General features: G+C 44.8%; 1 protein-coding gene across 12 annotated transcripts in view; it reads left to right on the top strand.

Moving 5' to 3' along the window:
• The window catches only part of CUX1 (cut like homeobox 1), a 367,924-nt gene that overhangs the window by 169,483 nt on the left and 177,805 nt on the right, over window positions 1–20,636 (top strand). The gene's annotated exons all lie outside the window — the stretch shown is intronic.

Genomic DNA, 20,636 nt, shown 5'->3' on the forward strand with positions numbered 1-20,636 from the left:
CGTCAGGGGAAGAAGAATTTCATTTGATTGATGCTTGAAAAAAGACCAACAGGCAGAAGTCATGAGGAACAAGTTTGAGCTCAGTATAAGGAAAAGTTTTCTAATCTTTGCTTCCAGAGAAGGACTGGGCAAGATGGTGGGTGGGCTGCCAGTCATCTGAAAGGTGTGCCCTGGCCACCATAGAGCAATATCCACAGAGAGGACAAGTGGTGGAGTTGGCCAACACTCCAGCTCCTACTCTACTCTTTGTATAGAGACTTGGTGGATTTTAGAAAGCCAGACATTTTGTATTGGTGTGGAGTTATTCACTTGGCCCTTAGCTGGGCTGATGGAAGTAGTAATACTACTGGGGAAAGGCAGAGAGACTTCCGTAAAGTCCTCTAAAGAACCCGTAGTGGAGGATGTTAGGAATTCACAGAGAACAGGGAGAAGGAGCAGGATTCAGGGAGGTGAGGTGGCAAGTTCAGGAGTGGCGTGAGGCTGTAGGGTGCCTCCTGGGACACAGCGCTCAGGAGGCCGGAATCCTTGGCAAGTTCCTCAGCATGCGGGTGACAGCAGAGGCCGAGGGAACGAATGAGGTTAGGAAGGTGGCAGTGGGGTGCGAGAGAGGAAGTTCCAGGACAGTGAGGGACTCGTGTAGGAAGACGAAGCAGCAGTGACTGCTGGTCAGCACTGAAGATTTTAGACCAGTGCGTGGTGCCATTCTCTGCGTAACTCCTGGCTGCTGGAAGCCCCCGAGCCTTGCTCTGCGAGGCGCGGGGGATGTCACCATCCAGGTCTGGGAAGGGCATGAAGTGCCTTTCCCTCAGAAGTACATCTCCGAGCCCTCATTCTGTGAGTAAAACTGTCACCTTACACCGACCCACATTTGATCTCATCTCTTTCTTTTACCTGTTCAGCAGCTTTCGTGAGGCCCACTGGCTTAGTGTTTCTCTACCTGAAATAGCTCCGTGTGCTGTTTTCGTTTGCTTGTTTTTCTTTCTTTTTGAAAAAGTTCAAGTCTACATAAAAGTAGAAATATTAGTATAATGAATACATGTACACCCTTTACCCAGACTTACCATTTGTTAACATTTTACCACATTTGCTCCCCACTCTGTTGTTCAACATTAGAAAGTTGCAGATAGCACAGCACTGTACCCTTAAACATACATGTGAATCTCCTAAAAGGAAGAATATTCCCTGACATTTCCACAATAACCCCGAGTATCCCACCTGGGGAAATTAACACTAATTCCATAATATTCAATATTCAGTCCAAAAATAAAATTTTCCCAGTTATCCCCGAATTGTGTCTTAAAACTCCCTGCTCCCACCCAGGTTTCAATCAGGTTCATGTATTGCATTTGGTGTATATATGCAATATGGAAGGGTAAATCCAGGCAACTTCCTATATATATATTTCTTTTTTATTCCATAACTATCCCCCCTATACCCACCTCCACCCAACCCCCCATAATCACCACACTGTCGTCCATGTCCATGAGTTCTTTTTTTTTCTCTCTCTCTGTCTCTCTAATATAGAATGCTCTCTCCACCACCTCTTACCTTTGTTATTATTTTTCATTCTAGATAGGGTAATGGGTTTGGTTCTAGATAGTAAATTTGAAATGCCTGAGAAACATCAAGGCTTCCTATTTGGCTATATTTTAAAGGCTATTTATAAAGTAAAGATTTTTATAGTACCATTAATACTTAGGAAGCCTTTGCTAATTAATATATATTTATATATATAAAATCTGTGTTACTAGCACGCTGATCATAGTGGAAGGGACTAAATCCTGCTTGTTTCTGAAGAATGGACTTTTATGCAGAGGGCAGATGGGGACCAAACATGCGGGGTTGGTTTTCTGCTGAGCGAGGCCAGAAGGCAGCTTGTCTTGGTGCTTTGCTGGAGCAGGACCAATTCAGCTTGCTTTTCTAAAATGCTGCCTTCTCTGATCAGAGGTTTGTTCTTGTACCCTTCATTAGTGTTTGCTGAGTGCAGTTTTATTTATTGGATATGTTATTTGAGTCATCCCAAGGTGCTTGAGTTCCCCTTGGAAAAATGTATGGTATTAGAAAAAAACATGTTCTTTGCCTCAAAATTCATATAGATTACTTCCCTATTTGAGATCCCCAAAAGAAAAAAAACAAAATAAAGCTTTCAAACAGCAATAAATTCATACAAGACTTCAGTGTTCTTGCAAGAAACACATTTGTAGTGTGTCATAGAGTCAGGGGAAACATGAACCTCACTGGGCACCACTTTTAGGCCCCTCCGTGTTTTCTTGTTCTCAGGGTAAATCCAGGCACCATCCTTCTGGTGGTTTATGAGACACACATGATGGTAACTGCTTGCCTTTCTAGACTTTTCTTACTAGAAAAGTCCATCACACAGCCAGTCTGAATTTCTACCAGGCCCTCATGCGTTGTGGCCTCCCCAGCCTCCAAGCCTTTGAATGGGCTGACCTCTTCCTGAGACTCCTTCCTCCTTTCACTTCTCCTGCCTCACTTCTGCTTGATGTCCCTTCCTCAAGAAAAGCCTTTTCTGAGCCTCAGTGATAGGCCAGGACCCCTGACCGAGTGCTCCTATTGCATGCCACACTGTTTGTGATGCATTTGTCATCATTCCTGAGAGCTGCCTGTGACTTTGTCTCTGTTCCCCATGAGTCTGTAAATGTGTGACGGCAACCTCTGTGTCCTATCTTGGCCATTTGTATTCCCAGCACCTGGCATAGCAACGGGAACTAAAGTATTTGGGCTCTCAGAAAGTTACTGAATAAATGCTGGAACATGAAGTTCCTCAGGAGGCAGTTTTTAAAACATTTGCCTTTATCTTTTCTTCAGGTTATGTGCTGCTAATAAGGTGAAAGGGACCCCAGAATATATGCTTGGAAAATCCATTAGAAAAAACTAGTAAATAACTGTGTTTGTTGTCCTTGATTAAAAAGCTTGGAATACTAGAGTCATAACAATTACTTATAATTATTAGAGCAAAGTCATCAAATTTAACTTACATTGAAATTAGATTTATTTATTTCTCTAAGTTTGTGTTTAACAAGCGCCACCAACTGATTAATGGGGATAGGAGTAACCTAAATGGTCAATTCAATTTACGGTATATTTTAGTTCAGTCATTTAGACAATCCCTTCAATGAAATGACACTCACCCTCTCTAGAAAAATGCTAAGTCTTTCAAATTGTCTCCCTCTCTCCTGGCTTCTCTCCCTGAGAAGGGTCATGGTAAGGAGGGTTGAGGGGGTCAGGAGTTGGCTTAGACCCCACTCCTCTTGGTAGGGCAGCAGATTGCTTAAACCAAGTGTTCTCAGGGAGGAAAATCTCCTCTTAAATAACTTAGGCTTTTATATTAGAGAGGAAATAAAAGACTGAAAAATTGATTAGCTTTGCACCCAGCTTAAGTAATCATAAAAGTACAATGGAAGAAGTTCAAAGAAAATAGGAAGAAAGAACTAGTCAAAAAAATTTAATAATAAAAATATATAAGAATGAAAATGAATGAGAAAGAAAACAAAGAATAGCCCCAAAGTTGGTTTTTTGAAAAAACTACTACAATAGACAAACTACCTTCCTAATGAAGAAAAAAAATGTAGGAATGATAATGGAGATAACTGCAGCTACCGCAGAGATTAAAAAGATAACGGGAATATTGTAGTAAATTTTATGCCAATAAAATTTAAACCTGAGACAAAGTGGACAAATTTTTAGAATACTGTAACATCAAAGCTGATTAAAGATGAAGTAGAAAACCTGAATAGCCTTACAGCTATTACAGAAATATTTCCACAAGGTCTAGAAATTTTTATGAGAGAATTCTATCAATCATTCATAAAACAGATAGTTCTAATCTTTTTCAAACTCCTTCAGAAAATCGAAAAAGAGAGAGCGACTACTGTAACCTTGATGTCAAAACTAGACAAGAACAATGTAAGAAAGGAATATTGAAGCAGTTTTATTTATTGGTTTATTTATTTAACAACACAAGTTTATTATTTTATAAGTTTGAAGATCAGAGGTCCAAAGTGGATCATCTGTGCTGAGATCCTTCTAAAGACTGTAGGCATGGAATTTATTTCCTTGCTTTCTCCAGCTTCCCAAGGTGGCTCACTTTCCTTGGCTCATGGTCCAGCATCACTCTGACTTCTGCTTTTGCTTTTTGTTTTGTTGTTTTTTTAAATAATTGTTTATTGTTGAAAGTATTACATATGTCCCCTTTTTCACCCATTGACCCTATACAGCCTGCCCCTGCCCCCTGCCCCAGGCCTTCAGCACCCTGTTGTCTGTGTCCTTGGGTTATGCATAAATGCATTCAAGGTCTTTGATTGATTACCTCCCATCCACCCATCCTCCCCCGCCTACCCTGAGATTGCACACTCTGTTCCATGTCTCTGGATCCACTTTATTCGTGAGTTTATTTTGTTTCTTAGATTCCATACATGAGTGTGATCATGTCATACTTGTCTTTCTCTGACTGACTTATTACACTTAGCATGATACTCTCCAGGTCCCTCCATGCTGTCTCAAAGGGTAAGAGATTCTCCTTTGTTACTGCTGCATAGTATTCCATGGTATAAATATACCACAGTTTTTTAATCCACTCATCTACTGATGGGCACTTGGGCTGTTTCCAGATCTTAGCTATTGTAAATTGTGCGAAGCAGTCTAATTTATGAATAGATACATAGAAGTCCTTCAAAAGTACTGGTAAATCCATCAAGCTTTCTGTATCCCAAGAATGCTATTTGGTTTAATAATAGAAAAATATATTCATGCAAATTAATATCATTAGCACGTTAAAGAGGAGAATATTATCTCAATAGTAATTGGGAAAGAATTTGATAAAATTCAACATTCATTCATAATAGAAACTGCCAGCAAACTAGGAATAGAGGAGAACTTCTTTAACCTGGGTAAAGGTTATCAAAACCTGCCTCAATCATCATACTCAATGATGTTGATAACATTCCCTTTAAAATCAGAATATAGTGATGGAAAGTGATTTGACTTTCGATGGTAGACACAGTGGTCTTGTCACAGAAATCCACACCTTGAAACCATTACCATTGTCACCCCAATAAATTTAATTTCAAAAGTTATAAACACACACACACACACACACACACACACACACACGAAAATCAGGAAGGAGACACATAAATACTACATTTATTTAAGATTGTACTAGAAGTCTTAGTTAGCATTGAAGATAAGAAAAAGAAACAGAGTACACATATTGTAACAAGAAATAGAACTCATTTTTCACGTGAGCCTTAATTATTTAACAAGGTTGCTAGATATAAAATCAATATACATAACTAAATACATACTTCTACAACAAAAGCAAACTGAGGAAGGATACCACTGGAAATACCAACAAAAAATAAAGAAACCTTGATATAAATATAGCAATGCATAGAAACTCTTTCTGGAAAAAAGAATATCATTTATATTAAAGGATATTAAAGATTTAAATGGAGAGAGGTAAGGTATTCAATAATAGAAATTCCCACTATTATTAAAGTCAGGTAGCCCGATGCACAAAGATTCATGCAAGAATGGATCTTCCTTCCCCTGGCTGCTGTCACTGCCTTTGCTCCAGCCGGAGCCGCCTTTCCGCCTTCCCACGCTGCCCAGAGGCCCAGAGCAGCTAGGGCTGTGTGGAATGCCTGCATCATTGCCATTGCGCCTGTGCATGCAAATTAACCCGCCATCTTTGTTGGTTAATTTGCATACTCATTCCTCATTGGCTGTTGGGTGCCATGAAGGTACAGTCAATTTGCATCGTTCTCTTTTATTAGTGTAGATATCAGTTTTCCCAAAATTGATATGTAGTGAGTCATTGTAGTTATAATAAAAATTCCAACAGGATTTTTCATGACACTTGAAAAGCTGATTCCAGAATTTATATGAGACTGATGATTGTGAAGATAATATTAAATCAGAACAAGATACAGGATTTGGCCTTCCAGATTATCAAAGCCATAGTAATTGGCATAGGGATAGATAAATACACCCATGGAACATAATAAAAATCAGAACTGACCTGTGCATACATAGGAGCCAGATACATTGCAAAGATAGCATTACAGATCACTGAGGAAAGGGTGGGCTTGTCAGTAAATGGTCCTTTGACAACTGGTGATCCTTATGGAATTAAATGAAGTTAGATCCCTACCTCAAACCTTATGCAAATACAGATTATAGATAAAGACTTAAGGCAAAACTTCAAACCTTTCTGAAGAAAATACAGAACATTATAACTTTGAGTAAGATTGGATTTCTTAAATAGGATACCATAAAGTAAGAAATTGTTACATTCAACTACATTAAAATTTAAAGGTAAAAGCTTCCCTCACCCCCTCATGGAAAGACATCCCAGAGAACATGAAGAACTAATCCCAAGGCACGCTAGCTCAGTTTTACCTCTGTGTGGACTAGTAAAAGACTCTGCCTTTCTCAAGACATTTTGCATCATCTGTTGAAAACCTGTCATAATAAAGATTCCAACGTATCTGAATCTTTTTCATAATAAAGATTCAAATACCTCTGATGTGAATGGTGCACCCTAAGGCCATACTATGAGCCGATCATATGTTGGGTAACCTTGGCCACAAGTTACAAACCTGAAGGAGACAGTTGCCACTCACATAGTTGACAAAGGGTTCGTTTTCAGAAAATATGAAAATCTTTTACCTATTAGTAAGAGAAAGACAAACATCTCAGTAGGAAAATGCGCAAAAGCCATGTATGGCATTCTCAGAAGAGAAACTCAGAATGGTCAATAAATACATGTAAAGATGCTCAACCTCATAACCAAGGAAACACAAATCAAATAATTTAAGTGCAACTTACTCATGTCTACCAGGCTAGCCATAATTCAAAAATCAAGGGAGGAGTGTGAATTCCAATCTGGCATCAGATACTAACGCTAAAGAAGACTATATACCTTGACAGAGCAGTTTCAGTCCTAAGTATATACCCTGAATAAACTTAAATATGGGCCCCAGGAAACAAGTTCAGGAATGTTTGAAAGTGATAAGTGGAAACAACCCATTTCCATCAGCAGTAGAAAGAATAAGTAAAGAGTAGTGTAATCATACAGTGGAATACAACATAGCAGGAGGGAGAGAATGAAATTCAAACCTGCAATACTGAGCTGATACTGTTTAGGGGATAAATAGAGAATTTTAATTATGTAATAGAAGCATAAAGAAAAGGTTAAACAGGAAATTCAGAATAGAGTTTATCACCGATAGGATAGGCACAAGGGAGGTTTCTAATGCCATGGGAATGTTCCTAGTCACAGTTGTTTCTTTTGTTACTTTATAAGTATGAACTATTTTCAAAAAGAAAAAAATCGCCGAAACCGGTTTGGCTCAGTAGATAGAGCATTGGCCTGCGGACTGAGAGGTCCCAGGTTCGATTCCGGTCAAGGGCATATACCTACCTGGGTTGCAGGCACATCCCCATTAGGAGATGTGCAGGAGGCAGCTGATCGATGTTTCTCTCTCATCGATGTTTCTAACTCTCTATCTCTCTCCCTTCCTCTCTGTAAAAAATCAATAAAATATTAAAAAAAAAAGAAAAAGAAAAAATCATGCTCACAAGGCAGTAGCTACATAATTCTATTTTTGTATGTCAGAAGTTGAATATTATCTTCCCCCTTTTCTTTGCATTTTATCTGTGGTAGATTTTAATCTCCAGGCAAATGAGGCCAGTGAGGTCATGCACTTGAACAGGTGAGGGGGTAGTAGCACACTTGTAATACTCAAAATGGATTTGGGGGGACACTTGGCAAGTGTGAGCGCTGTGCTACATGTTTTTCAAGCACATGACCACCCAGCCTTCAGAATACTGTAAAGTAGCTGCTGCTTCTACCTTCTGGTCACCAGACCTCCAAAGCAGTACCTGTCTTCTCTGTTGGCTTCCACTGTGGGAGGAAGTGCCCCTTCCTCAAACTCCAGTCCCTTCCAGTTGGGTCCTGGAGCCTACCTTCTGCGCTCTCAGGAACCATAGCCCTGCAGCTGCCCCTCTTGGTGTCTTCAGTCTCGGTAGCTACTGGATTCTTCTCATCAACATTTCTACAAGTGCTAGTATGTTCCATCTGGAGACAGAGAGGGACGCTAACCGTCCTTTGTCCCCCAGCCTACTTGGCCAAGCTTCTCTAAAGAGCCATCCCCGTCCTGCGTGTGAACGTCAACCCACCCCAACCTGGTGTCTTCCCCATTCTCCCTTGACCTTTTCAGTCCCCTCTCTCTCACTTCAGAGACATTCAGCACACTTGTCCACCTCTCTCTCCTGATTGGTTCTCTTCCTTAGACAGCCCATGACATTTTGCCCTCTGGGCTCTCCCTTCTGCGTTCTCCCTGGCTATTGATTTTTAGTTTCATTGGGCAGCTCCTTCTTTTCCTTCAAACCTCTGAATCACAGCATTCTTTGCTCTACAATCTCTTCATATCTATATGCTGAAAACTCAGATTTCTCTCTCTAACTTGGTCTTCTGTGATGAGTTCCAGGCTCATCTAAGACTACCTGTTTATCACCTTTTAGGTATTCCACAGGAAATAGTTCATAACCCACAACCACCTCCCCTTCTCCAACTTCCACACTTACTGAAATGTCCTTCTCTTCCACCTTTTCCTTCTTAGAAATAACTCCCCAGTCCACCTAGTTTCCTCAGCTGGAAATCCGGTTCACCTTCCTCTCTCCGACCCCTGCATCTCCTCCATCCTTCCTCCAAGTGTACGCAAATCTGCCCGATTCTTTCCGTCCTCCCATCCACGCTTGTCCAGAGGCACCATGTGTCACCGAGGCCTTTGCATTGGTTCCCTAACTGGTCTCTGTTCCAGCTCTTATGAGCCCACCCCTACCTTCCCTCCATGCATCAGCCAGGATCAGGTCAGTTCCTTGCTCGCAGCCTTTCAGTGCCCTGACCCCAGTGCCCTGTTCCCCCACACCCCCTGCATGGCCCTCCTACTCAACCTCTAGGTTCACCTTAGATGTCATGCCCTCAAAGAGATTTCTGACCTTCAGTCTAAACCAGTGGTCGGCAAACTGCGGCTCGCGAGCCACATGTGGCTCTTTGGCCCCGTGAGTGTGGCTCTTCCACAAAATACTGACTTCTGCGCATGGGCCACAGTTTCAATCGCACGTGCAAGCCGCAGTTTGCCGACCACTGGTCTAAACCAAGGCCCTCTTACTATTTCTCTCGTAGCACCTTGTCCTTTTGTTCAGAGTACTTTCCTCATTGTGTTTGTGAGTTTGTTATGTCTACCCTCTCTACAGATTCTCTACATCTATATTGGCCTCCTCTGTATACCCAGAACCTGGCTGGCCCTAGTGAACATGCAGTAGGTGTCCATTGGAGGGGTGGGGGAAGCAGCGCCCATTTTACAGATGAAGAAACTAAGCCTAGGGAGGGGAAGTAGACAAGTGACAGTGGCAGGCCTGGGCTGTCTGACACCACGGGCATGTTTATTAATATATGTGCACTCAGTAGTGCTTGGGGAGCAGGGAGAACCCCTTCCACCTCTCCATCATCTCAGTTAACCTCCCCAGCCTTGGATAGGACATGGATGTTCATTTTGTGTAAAGTGCTGGGCAAACACAGCTTCAGGCTCCCCTCCCCTTCTAACCAGCCCCTCCTGTGTCAGATCTGGCTTCCCACACCTTGTCCCACATAAATATCCCTAACTGTGTACACCTTTTGCCACAACCTTCACCTCTTGGAGGAGTGGGGCCCAGTTAACTGCAAACTGTGACTTTATCCCATTATCACCTGCCGATGTGCCCACATGAGGAGCCAAGTGATTTTTTGCAGTTTCCCTTTGTACTGAAGGTCCAGTGAAGGTGTAACATGCCAACAATATTCAGAGCCGCAGTAAGGCCGTTTGAGGCCCCACATTGCCTCTGATGCTGGGTTTCCCTCTGATCTTCGTTCATTTTTTCATTCAGTGAAGCCCTGAGAGCCAGCTGTGTGTAGCTCTGGACCAAATAGGAACTGAGGATGTAGCCATGGATACGGTGGACAAGGCCCCTGCTGTCTTGAAGCCTGTGTCCTAGTGAAGAGAAAGAGATAATAAACATAAGGAATAATGTCAGATGGTGACAAGTGCTGTGAGGAAAATAGATGGGAGAGAGGAGAAGAGTGTGAGGAGCAGGGCAGCGTCTGCAGAGATAGCTGTCCTGGGAGGCCTCTCCCAGGAGGTGACATTTGAGGTAAGACCTGAGTGATGAGACAAACCAGCCAAGCACAGAGCTGGGGATATTGTCAGGCAGAGCAGAGCAAGTGCCAAGGTTCTGAGGAGGGACAGAGCTCAGAATGACCAGAAGCCAGAAAGAAGGCCAGGGCTGGGGCTGAGGGAGTGAGGCAGGAAGGAGTGGGCGGGCGGGGTCTGGTGGGCCATGGTGTTAAGTTGCTTTGAAAGGCTCTAGTCCAAAGGAGAGGTCTGAGTGCAGTGGAAAGCAAAGGCCCCATGCACACTTGACGGATTTTAATCAAATAATAGATGAAATGTAATGAGCTGGGTAAATATTCCATGAATTAGTTGAAAGTGACTAAGAGTTTCAGGGATGTCCTGTGGCCTATATCTGTTGCGCTGTAACATATTTAAGCGTTCAGATCTAAAGGCCATGTCTAAATAAAGCCAGGGTGTCCGAGTGCTTTACTTCAAAGAACATTTCACAGGGCGTTAGAAGACCTGGGAGCCTGCCCAGGCGCTGCCACTCACTCTCCTGTGACCTCGGGCCTCTTTCTGCCTGACTTTGCTCTTCGGTACAATGAGTGGATAGCGAGATAATCGGCAGGGAGCCCCATAGCTCTGAAGTCCAGTATGAGCCAGTGGACTAATACTTGGGTTGACTGTCATCAGTAGACGGAAGGGGACTTTTCCCGCAATTAGGGCTGTTCAAAACTGGAATGAGCTGCCATCTAAGGTAGTGAATTTCCCATTACTGCTGATGTTCAAACAGGGGCCAGAGGACCACCTGTCAGGGATGTGGTCAACTCTTACCTATTCTTTTTCAAGGCCCAATCCAAATGCTGTATCCCCCAGGGCAGCCGTCGCCAACCTTTCAGACCTCACGGACCACCAGTGGTCTGCGGACCGCCGGTTGGCGTCTGCTGCTCCAGGGCATCCCCAAATACCCACCAGAAACAAACTCTTTCCCTTCTAATCTCTGATAGGGCTCCATTTGTATCTCTTTTTTGATTTTGAGCCTGAAAACATTGTGCCTTCTATTTTAGTTATTGAAACACAGTTTAACTTGCCTTACACTAAGCCTTAAGCTTCTGAAATCTAGAGGATAGGAACCATGTGTGTGCATGTGCAAGTGCACATGTTAATGTCCCCATCATACCTGTACTTAGCAAGTACTGCATTAAGTGTCATGGTAGGATGGTATTAGAGAAGATTGAACCAGATCCATGGTTCCTAAAGCTGATACTCAAATGGGCCTACTGGCTGGCTGCATGGGAATCAACCATGTTTCCAGAAACTAGCTCCCTGTGCAACCCCCTTCCTGGAGATTGATTCATCAAGCCTGGGGTGGGGCCTAAGCATCGAATTTTACAAAGTCCATCCTGATTCTCATTAGCAGCTGATTGTAGGAACCGCTGGGCTAGGTTCCCTCCAAGGGAAATTCCTCTAGGTCAGATTCTGTGATTCTGTACGACTCTAGTACCTTAGATGGAAGGTAAGGAGCCCTGTGATTTGGTTTAAAATGTGTTTCCAGGTGACATCTTTGGCTTCTGCTCCTACCAAGCTGGTCTGTTTACTGTACCCTGAACATTCCTTGCAGTTTCCTGCCTCTGACCTTTTCCTAAAGCCATGGCCTACATTATTATAACCTGTTGCTCTTCCTCACCTGTAAAAATCATTTCCATCCTTTAAGACCTAACTGAAAGTTTACCTCCCTTGTTCCTTTTCCTTACCATCTCAGCCTGTGTTTAGTTTTCTTTTGAGAGCCTGCATTATCTCTTAGACTTTGTTTCACCTTCTCCCTTCTGAGCTGTTTAGGAAGGTGTTCTCAGCTGAATTTCTCTCTCCCTCTTGCCTTCTCCTTCATCAGTAAGAACTCCTTGAGTGCACAAGGTACTGCACTAGGTTCCTGGTGACCCACAAGAAATATAAGGCTATTTCCTCTGCCAGGGCCATCAAAGGTATCTGCAAGCTTGGGACCCAGTGTCCCTCACAGGTGAGTATGGATCAGGCACTGAGGACACTGACTGGAGGATGGAGGAGGCTCCATGGGAACCCCAGCATAGCCTGTTGTCCTGGCCCCTTTCCTGGCAGGGACTTCCTTCATTCTCATCCAACACAGCCATCTTCAGACACTCAGGCCTTTTTACACATGATAGTTGAGGTGACGGTGGTGGCAGTTGTGGTGATGGTGTGTTTTAATTATCTTACAGTAAAATCCGAAGGCCTGGTGATACAGTGTCTATCTGGAGGCTTGCTCCATGATGGCTCAATTAGGGGAGCAGTAGGACTGTGGTTCAATATTCAGGCCAGCTTCCTAATTGAAAACACATTTTCTTCTCCAAGCTGCAGCTGGTTTGGTTCTGCTCATGCAGAAAAGGATATAACCTTGCATAACATAGGAAATGAACGGTTGAGAGAGAAGCCAAATTCAATTTCAGTCAGATATGTTGAGGCTAAGCCCATGATCTATGGAAGCAGGGGAGCGAGCCGCGTGCATGTGGAAAGGGGTGCACTCAGCAGTCTATTAATCACGGCCGCCCGCCCGCCGCTGCCGCCACCGCCGGTGCCACCGCGCCAGCGCCGCTCCTCCGACGGGCTGGAGAGCAGCCAAGCACTCCAGAAGTTAACCTCTTAAAGACCCAGAGCTGCTTTCTGTTGAATAAATGTAATTTTGTGGTCAGAAATAAATGCTTGTGATGTAGCAGGAGCTTTGAAAACAACAGAGAGCCAAAGCTATTACAAATTGCTTCGTGTTGTGGAAGTCAGCAGCATACATCAAAATTCCGAGTGTACAGCAAATTGATTTTGGCCCAGAGCTCTGCAGCTATTCAATAAAAGTCCTATTAAGCCATTGTATGTAATGAACAATCCAGAGCAAATCTAATATTTTCAGTAGATAATGATTTTTAACATCCTCTCAGTAACCATCGCAGGAGTTCTTGGATGTTTACAGCGCGTGTCCACGTGTGGTGGGCCCTCCTCGGCTTTCATGTGCCTCTGCTGTCAGGCACCCCCAGACATGGGCTCCTGAGGGTTCAGCAGCAGACCCTGCTCCTGAGAAAGGGCACAGAGGGCTCTGATGTCCCAGTGCCTAATACATAGTTGGTGCCTGGGAAGTGTTTGCTGCATTGAAATGACCGGAGTTGAAATGGAGAAAAGGGAACGCAAAGAGCTCTAGAATCAGTAAGTAAAATGAGATGTTGGCAGAGTTGACCTGAAGCTCTAAAAGCTAGAGGGTCACAAGTAAGGAATTCGAGGCCCCACATGACAAAGATACTAGTACCAATGCCCAGGGCGAGCCCCAGGACTCCCCCATTGCTCCTTGACAGCTCAGGAAACAGGCCATGTCAGGGAACCCATGCTGATGGAGCCATCTAAGTAATCTTGTGGCCAGCTGACGGAGTCACCTCAGCATGGGCCACCATGCCCTCCTCAGTGGCTCCACTGCTCTGCTCACAGCTGCTCTGGTCACAACCCTGGTCAGACTGAAATATGCCCCACTCTTCATGTCAGTCTGCCCTTCCAGATCATAAGCTTCCGGAGGACAAGATTTACTCATTTGTTCTTTCATTCAGTATTTACTGAGCATCTACTGCGTGCCAGGCTGGACCTGAACTAGACCCTGGCATGCAGTAGTGAGTAATTTAATATAGACACTGTTCTCATGGAGCTTAACAGTAGAGCAGGATCTGCATTCCCATGTGGTACATAGCAGGCCTTCGATAAAAGATGGGTGGGAGGGTGGGTGGGTGGATGGATGGATGGATGGATGGATGGATGGGATGGGCAGATGGGGGCATGGATGGGATGGATAGATAGTTAACAACCCCAGTGTGTAAATAAAATGCATTCTCTATCAATAAAAAAGGCCCTGTTCTGTCTGCTCACACTCCCAGTCCCATTCAGGGTATCATGTGATACCAGGAGGCAGTTGTGATATGAAGGTAAGATTATTGGACCTAGATTTAATAGGCCTAGATTTGAGGCCTCAGGTCAGTGACCTTGACCTTCACCAAGTCAGCTGATCTCTTGGTGCTTCTGTTTTTTTTATATGGTAAATATGATGGTTTGAGGGAATAGATTTGAATGAGGATTAGAAGTAGTATTTATAGCCCTAGCTGGTTTGGCTCAGTGGATAGAGCATTGGCCTGCGGACTGAAGGGTCCCAGGTTCGATTCTGGTCAAGGGCATGTACCTTGGTTGCGGGCACATCCTCAGTAGTGAGTGTGCAGGAGGCAACTGAATTGATGTTTCTCTCTCATCAATGTTTCTAGCTCTCTATCCCTCTCCCTTCCTCTCTGAAAAATCAATAAACTATATATATATTTTTTAAAAAGTAGTATTTGTAAAAATAGACTAATAGGGTTTTTTATCCCTGGACTAAAATTAGTCATCTTGTAATGTTCAGTCATATAGTATTTACTTAGATATTGTGGAATTTACATTACTAGGGTGTTTTATTTTCTGCAGATTCCACTTCCCTTAGAAAAACTCAGTCTGGATGTTAATTAGGTTTTACTAATGTTCCATCAATTTAATGCAGTAATTCCTTAAATGAAACTGACACCAAGGACCAGATGGTCAAAAGGAGGATTGTGAGTCTGGGGAGGGAGCACAGGGACACTGGTGATAGCTGAGAACCCAGAGGGGTTTTGTTGGTTGCATGTGGATAGTCCATGTTCTGCCACCACCCCCGAATCTGTTTCAGACTGCTCCCCTGCTCACTTTGCTAATAATTATTTGCACAGCATTTTACATCTAAAACTCACCATGTCTATGGTTTTATGCAGCCTTCCCCAACACCCTGTGCTAGAATGTTATCACTACCCAGAGTGACTGGGTGGGAGGGTAGTCATGAGTTTGAAGAGCAGAATGGGCGCCTGGAGGTGAGGTCTGTGCCCCCCTCTCCCCCCCAGTTCAAGGCTCTTGGCTCCCTCGAGCCTCATTAAGCCCAGCCAAATGCCACTCTCTTGTCACTACATACTCACCACCTCCAGCAAGTGTTCCCAGACTGAAGGAGCCCACCCCTCAGTAACTTCAGTGATGCACTGGTTAGCCACCTGCACAGACAGGCCTGGAAACAATCCTTGATATCAGAAGTGGACTGAGCAGGGTCATGGGTTGGAACCCAGGTGTTGGACTTGTCGAATACTTACTCCATCACCTCTGTGGAAGGGTACATGACCACTGATAATTTAAAAATTCAGTCCTGGCAGTGCAGCTCAGTTGGAGCGTTGTCTCATACACCAAAAAGGTTGTGGGTTCAATTCCCAATCAGGGCACATACCCAGGTTGCTGGTTCGATCTCCAGTCAGGCCCTATGCAAGAGGCAACCAATCAATTTCTCTCTCTCTCTTTTTCTTCTTCCTCTCTCTCTAAAATCAATGGAAACATGTGCAAGTGAGGATTTAAATAATAATAATAATAATAATAATAATAATAAAATAAAAATTCAGGCTTCGAATCTTTCATGTGTGCCCCTCTCTAAGTACAATTTCCAGAGCCTTCTAAGTTGCCAGCTAGGAAAAAGCAACCTGGCCTGGTGGGCCAGCAGCCTCCCAGCTCCCTTCTTCACCTGGGGCTGGAACAGACTTCGCCCTCCTGTTCTGCCACTGCTTGGGGATGCTCCTTGACCTCGTCCCCTACCCCTCCTCCCAGGCCATCTGTGAGGACCAAAGTGGCAGAACAGGAAGTAAGACCAAGCCCTCTGGATGGGAATGGAAACTAAGCTGGAACATGGCAGACTGCATGCAGCCCTTTGGGAGATGAAGGAGAATGTCACGCCGGCTCCAGCTGTGTGCCAGAAGCTCCACATGTTATCTCCTTAGTCCACACAGCAGCTCAACCCTGAGAGCTTTTATGATCACTTCTATAGAAAGGATGAAATGGACCCAGGAAATCAAGTAACTTGTCTGAATCAGCACAGCTCATCAGCATTAGAGCTGAGGCTTGAATGCCAGTGTCTGACTCTAAAGCCCGAAAGCTTGAGAAGCATCTTGAAATTGCTTCAGAAGCAGGAGAAGAGGGGGAGATCTGTGAGATCACACTTTCTTTTCCAGCATATCAAGAAGAGAGAGACCTCCCAGATTACAGTAGGTGCATGAAGAGGAAGTAGACCGATTTCTAGGGCTGTCTGGGGAAGGAGCCTGGGTACCTACCTGGGCAGAGCTGTGCTCCTCAGTGAGCCCTCCAGCTCCTGGTTCAGAGCCCACCCCATCCTCTACCCCCAAGCCCCATTCATCCTCAGGTCTGAGACCATTGGTGTTTGGGGACTTGGGAGAGCAAGTCTGACCCAAGACACATGGCCTGGCAAACTGTGTGTGTTCTCTTAAAAAGCAGCAGACCAAAACAGATCCAGAGACAGAGAAGCATCTATCACACCATCAAACCTCAGAGAGAAGGTGGAGGGGGAGGGGGGCTAAGAGGGAGAGATCAACCAAAGGACTTGTATGCATGCATATAAGCCTGACCGATGGACACAGACACCAGGGGGGTGAAGGCATGAGTAGGGAGGTGGGGGGACAATGGGGGCTAAGGATACATATGTAATACCTTAATCAATAAAGAAAAAATTTTAAATTTTTTAAAAAAAAGCAGCAGACCTCAGAGCACAGTCACATCCTGTGGTGGGCAGGCGAGGATGCCTGGGAGCACTTTCCAGCATTCATGTTGGGCCCAGCACCTTCAGGGTTGTGGAGCAGACTCCAGGGCATAGGCACATACACTGTTCCTTCCCCCTTTACTCTCTTTCCTGGCTCTCTCCGGTGTTCCCGCCTGCCACTCCTGTGGCTTCTTCCTGGGGAGGCAGCTTAGAGTAACAGAGAAAACCAAACAGACAAATCACAGGTTTTGAAACCAGACAGATCTAGATTTGAATCCTGACATCATCATTTGCCAGCGTGACCTTGAATGAGCCATTTTAGCTTCTGTGCCTCATTCTTGTAATAAAAAATCTGCCCTGCAGAGTAGAGACATTACATGTATATATTTAAAGATCATGCTATAGAGCAGTGCTGGATAAACAGTAGTTGTAGTTCGACCTCTTAAATGCTGGTGTTCCCCAGGAATCAGCCCCAGAAGGCTGATTCACTGCACACCTCTCCATCCCTGTTCCCCAAATAACCTCATCAGGACCACTTGGGAACTGATAGTTCCAAACCTTTGTCTCAGGCTAGGTCTCTCTTCTAACTTCAGGTCCCCCTTGGAGCTCCCCCTTTGGGCCTCTCACAAACTTAGAACTTTCACTTACCCCCCAATTACACTCACCTCTGCATTCCCCACCTCAAGGGAGGTGACCAGCCCCCAGTCACCTTGGCCAGAACTCTGGGAGGACCTCTTCAACCTTCAAATACTGTGAATTCTGCTTTCCTTGCCTCACTGGGATTGGCTCCCTCCTTCCTGACACACAGGTTCTGCATCTTCTTTCCTTTCCTGTCACTACCAACCTTTCACCATCTCCCAACATCCCGTGGAGATGCTTCCCATCCAGAGTGATCATTTCATGTCGCTGCTAACTGGCATTATCAGGACTCCCAATACCTTGCCATGTAAAGCTGCCACCCCTGGCTTAGCCATCCAGCCTCTGCCTGCTCTTCAGCCTCCTGTCTGCTGCTCGGCTCCTCTGCTGCAGGCACAGCAGATCCTCCACTTCTCCAAACAGGCCATTTCTGTTTCAACATGCCTTTGTCTTTGTTTGAACTCCCCTTCCCACCATGAAGAAAGCCTCGACCCCTCCCACCACAAAGGAAGTTGATCTTCTGGCATCTTTAAAAGTCCTCAAGTGTGCATAACAGACCATGCAGAACAGTATCTGTAATATTCTGCCATTCGTGTGTGGTTTTTTTTTTTTTTTTTAAATATATTTTATTGATTTTTTACAGAGAGGAAGGGAGAGAGATAGAGGGCTAGAAACATCGATGAGAGAGAAACATCGATCAGCTGCCTCCTGCATATCTCCCACCGGGGATGTGCCCGCAACCCAGGTACATGCCCTTGACCAGAATCGAACCCGGGACCTTTCAGTCCGCAGGCCGACGCTCTATCCACTGAGCCAGACCGGTTTTGCCATTCGTGTGTGTTTTTAAGGAAGACAGTATGTGTACACAGATGCTTACAATTGCATAAAATGTTTCTGGAAGGGTACAGAAGAGAATTTTTGCCTATAATCCAGGCAGCTGTGAGACAAGTGGACGTGGATAGGAAAGAGACCTGCTTTTCACTGTTTCGGGGGTCAGGTATTTCTGTTTTCTTTTTACAATTAAATAGTTTTTGGTATATTCACAAAGTTGCACAGCCATCACTGCTATCTAATTTCATAACATTTTTATCTTCTCAAAAAGAAAACCCATACCCATTAGTAGTCACTCCCCATTCACCCCACCCACTCCTTTGGAACCACTAATATACTTACTTTCTATCTCTATAGATGTAATCATTCTCAGCATCCTATATAATAAAAGCATAGTATGCACATTGCCCCCTCTACCAGGAGTTGTCCGGGAGTTCAACCAGAGGGCAGGGCCGGCCAGGGAAAGGGACGGAGGCCCCGGCAGCAGCAGGCAGCTGGGAGAAGGGAGAGAGGCCCCAGCCGGTGGTGGCAGCAGCGGCAGCAGGCAGCCGGGGGAAGGGAGGGAGTATCCAGTTGGCAGCTGCTAGGGACCCTATCAGTGCACACATTTCATGCACTGGGCCTCTAGTCTATATAATAAAAGCCTAAGTGACCGTTATGGCAGAATGACCAGTCGCTATGATGTGCACTGACCACCAGGGGGCAGATGCTCAATGCAGGAACTGCCCCCTGGTGGTCAGTGTGCTCCCACAGGGGAGCACCACTCCACCAGAAGCCGGGCTCATGGCTGGTGAGCGCAGCGGCAGTGGCAAGAGCCTCTCCCACCTCCGCAGCAGCGCTAAGGAACAGCGAGCCAAGCTGTAAGGAGCAGCGAGCACGCGGGCAGTAAGGAGCAAGGGCTCCTGGACTGCAAGAGGGCGCCGGCTGGGCTGAGGGGACCCCTCCCTCCCCCCCCCCCCCCCAGTGCACAAATTTATGCACCAGGCCTCTAGTTTTCATATAAATGAAATCATATAATCTGTGGTATTTTGTGAGTGATTGAGTGATTTCTTTCACTAAGCATATTGTTTTCAAGATTCATCAATGTTGTAGCATGTATCAGTACTTTATTTCTTTTTATGGCTGAAAAATAATCCATTGTAAAGGCATGCCACATTTATTCATCCATTATCAATTAATGGCCATTTGGGTTTTGCCACTTTTGACTATCCTATATAATAAAAGCATAATACGCAAATCAACCAAACAGCCAAACAGCGGAATGACCATCCGGACGACCATCCAGGACCACGCTATGATACCCACTGGCGCCAGGCCAGCCAAGGCGTGTGCAATGTGATTGGTTGGGGGCCCGGCCATTGCCCTATGTTTGCCCCGCAGAGGGAGGCCCAGGCCACCGGCCAGTGGGGCCATCAATGGGGAGCTCCACAATCGTCCTGGGTGTCGGCAGCCAGGGGAAGGAAGGCCTACTCTTACACGAATTTCATGCATCGGGCCTCTAGTTATGAATAATGCTGCTGTGAACATTCATATACAATTTTATGCACAGATATATGTTTTCATTTTATGCACAGATATATGTTTTCATTTTTATGTACTCACTAGAGGCCCGGTGCATGAATTCGTGCACCAGTGGGGTCCCTCGGCCTGGCCTGCGGGATCAGGCCAAAACCTGCTCTCCGACATCTCCTGAGGGGTGCCGGATTGCGAGAGGGCACAGGCCAGGCCGAGGTACCCCACTGGTGCATGATTGGGGCCAAGGAGGGATGCAGAGGTTGGCCAGCTGGGAAGGGACCACAAGAGGGCTCCAGGGTGTTTCGGGCCCGTCTCACTAAGTCCTGATTGGCTGGACCCCAGCAGCAAGCTAACCTACCAGTTGGAGCATCTGCCTCCTGGTGGTCAGTGCATGTCATAGCGAGTGGTTGAGCAGCCTTCACATATCATTAGCATATTAATCTTTGATTGGTTGAATGGACGAATGGATGACCAGACACTTAGCATATTAGGCTTTTATTATATAGGATTGGCCATTGTATGTCTTCTTTGGAGAAATGTGTATTCAAATTCTTTGTCTATTTTTAATTTAGTTATTTGTCTTTTTATTGTTGAGTTGCAAGAGATTTTTATGTATTCTGGATACTAATCCCTTATCAGATATATGATTTGCAAAATTTTTCTTCCATTCTGTGGGTTTTCTTTTTCATTTCCTTGATGGTGTTCTTTGGAACACAAAAGTTTTAAATTTGATGAAATCTAACTCTCAACTTTATTTCTATTGTTTGTGCTTTTGGTGTCATATCTAAAGTCATGAAGATTCACATCTGTGTTCCCTTTTAAGAATTTTGTGCTTTCTGCCAAAACCGGTT

Source organism: Myotis myotis, unplaced genomic scaffold (assembly GCF_014108235.1).
Source record: "Myotis myotis isolate mMyoMyo1 unplaced genomic scaffold, mMyoMyo1.p scaffold_m19_p_5, whole genome shotgun sequence".
Taxonomy (NCBI): domain Eukaryota; kingdom Metazoa; phylum Chordata; class Mammalia; order Chiroptera; family Vespertilionidae; genus Myotis; species Myotis myotis.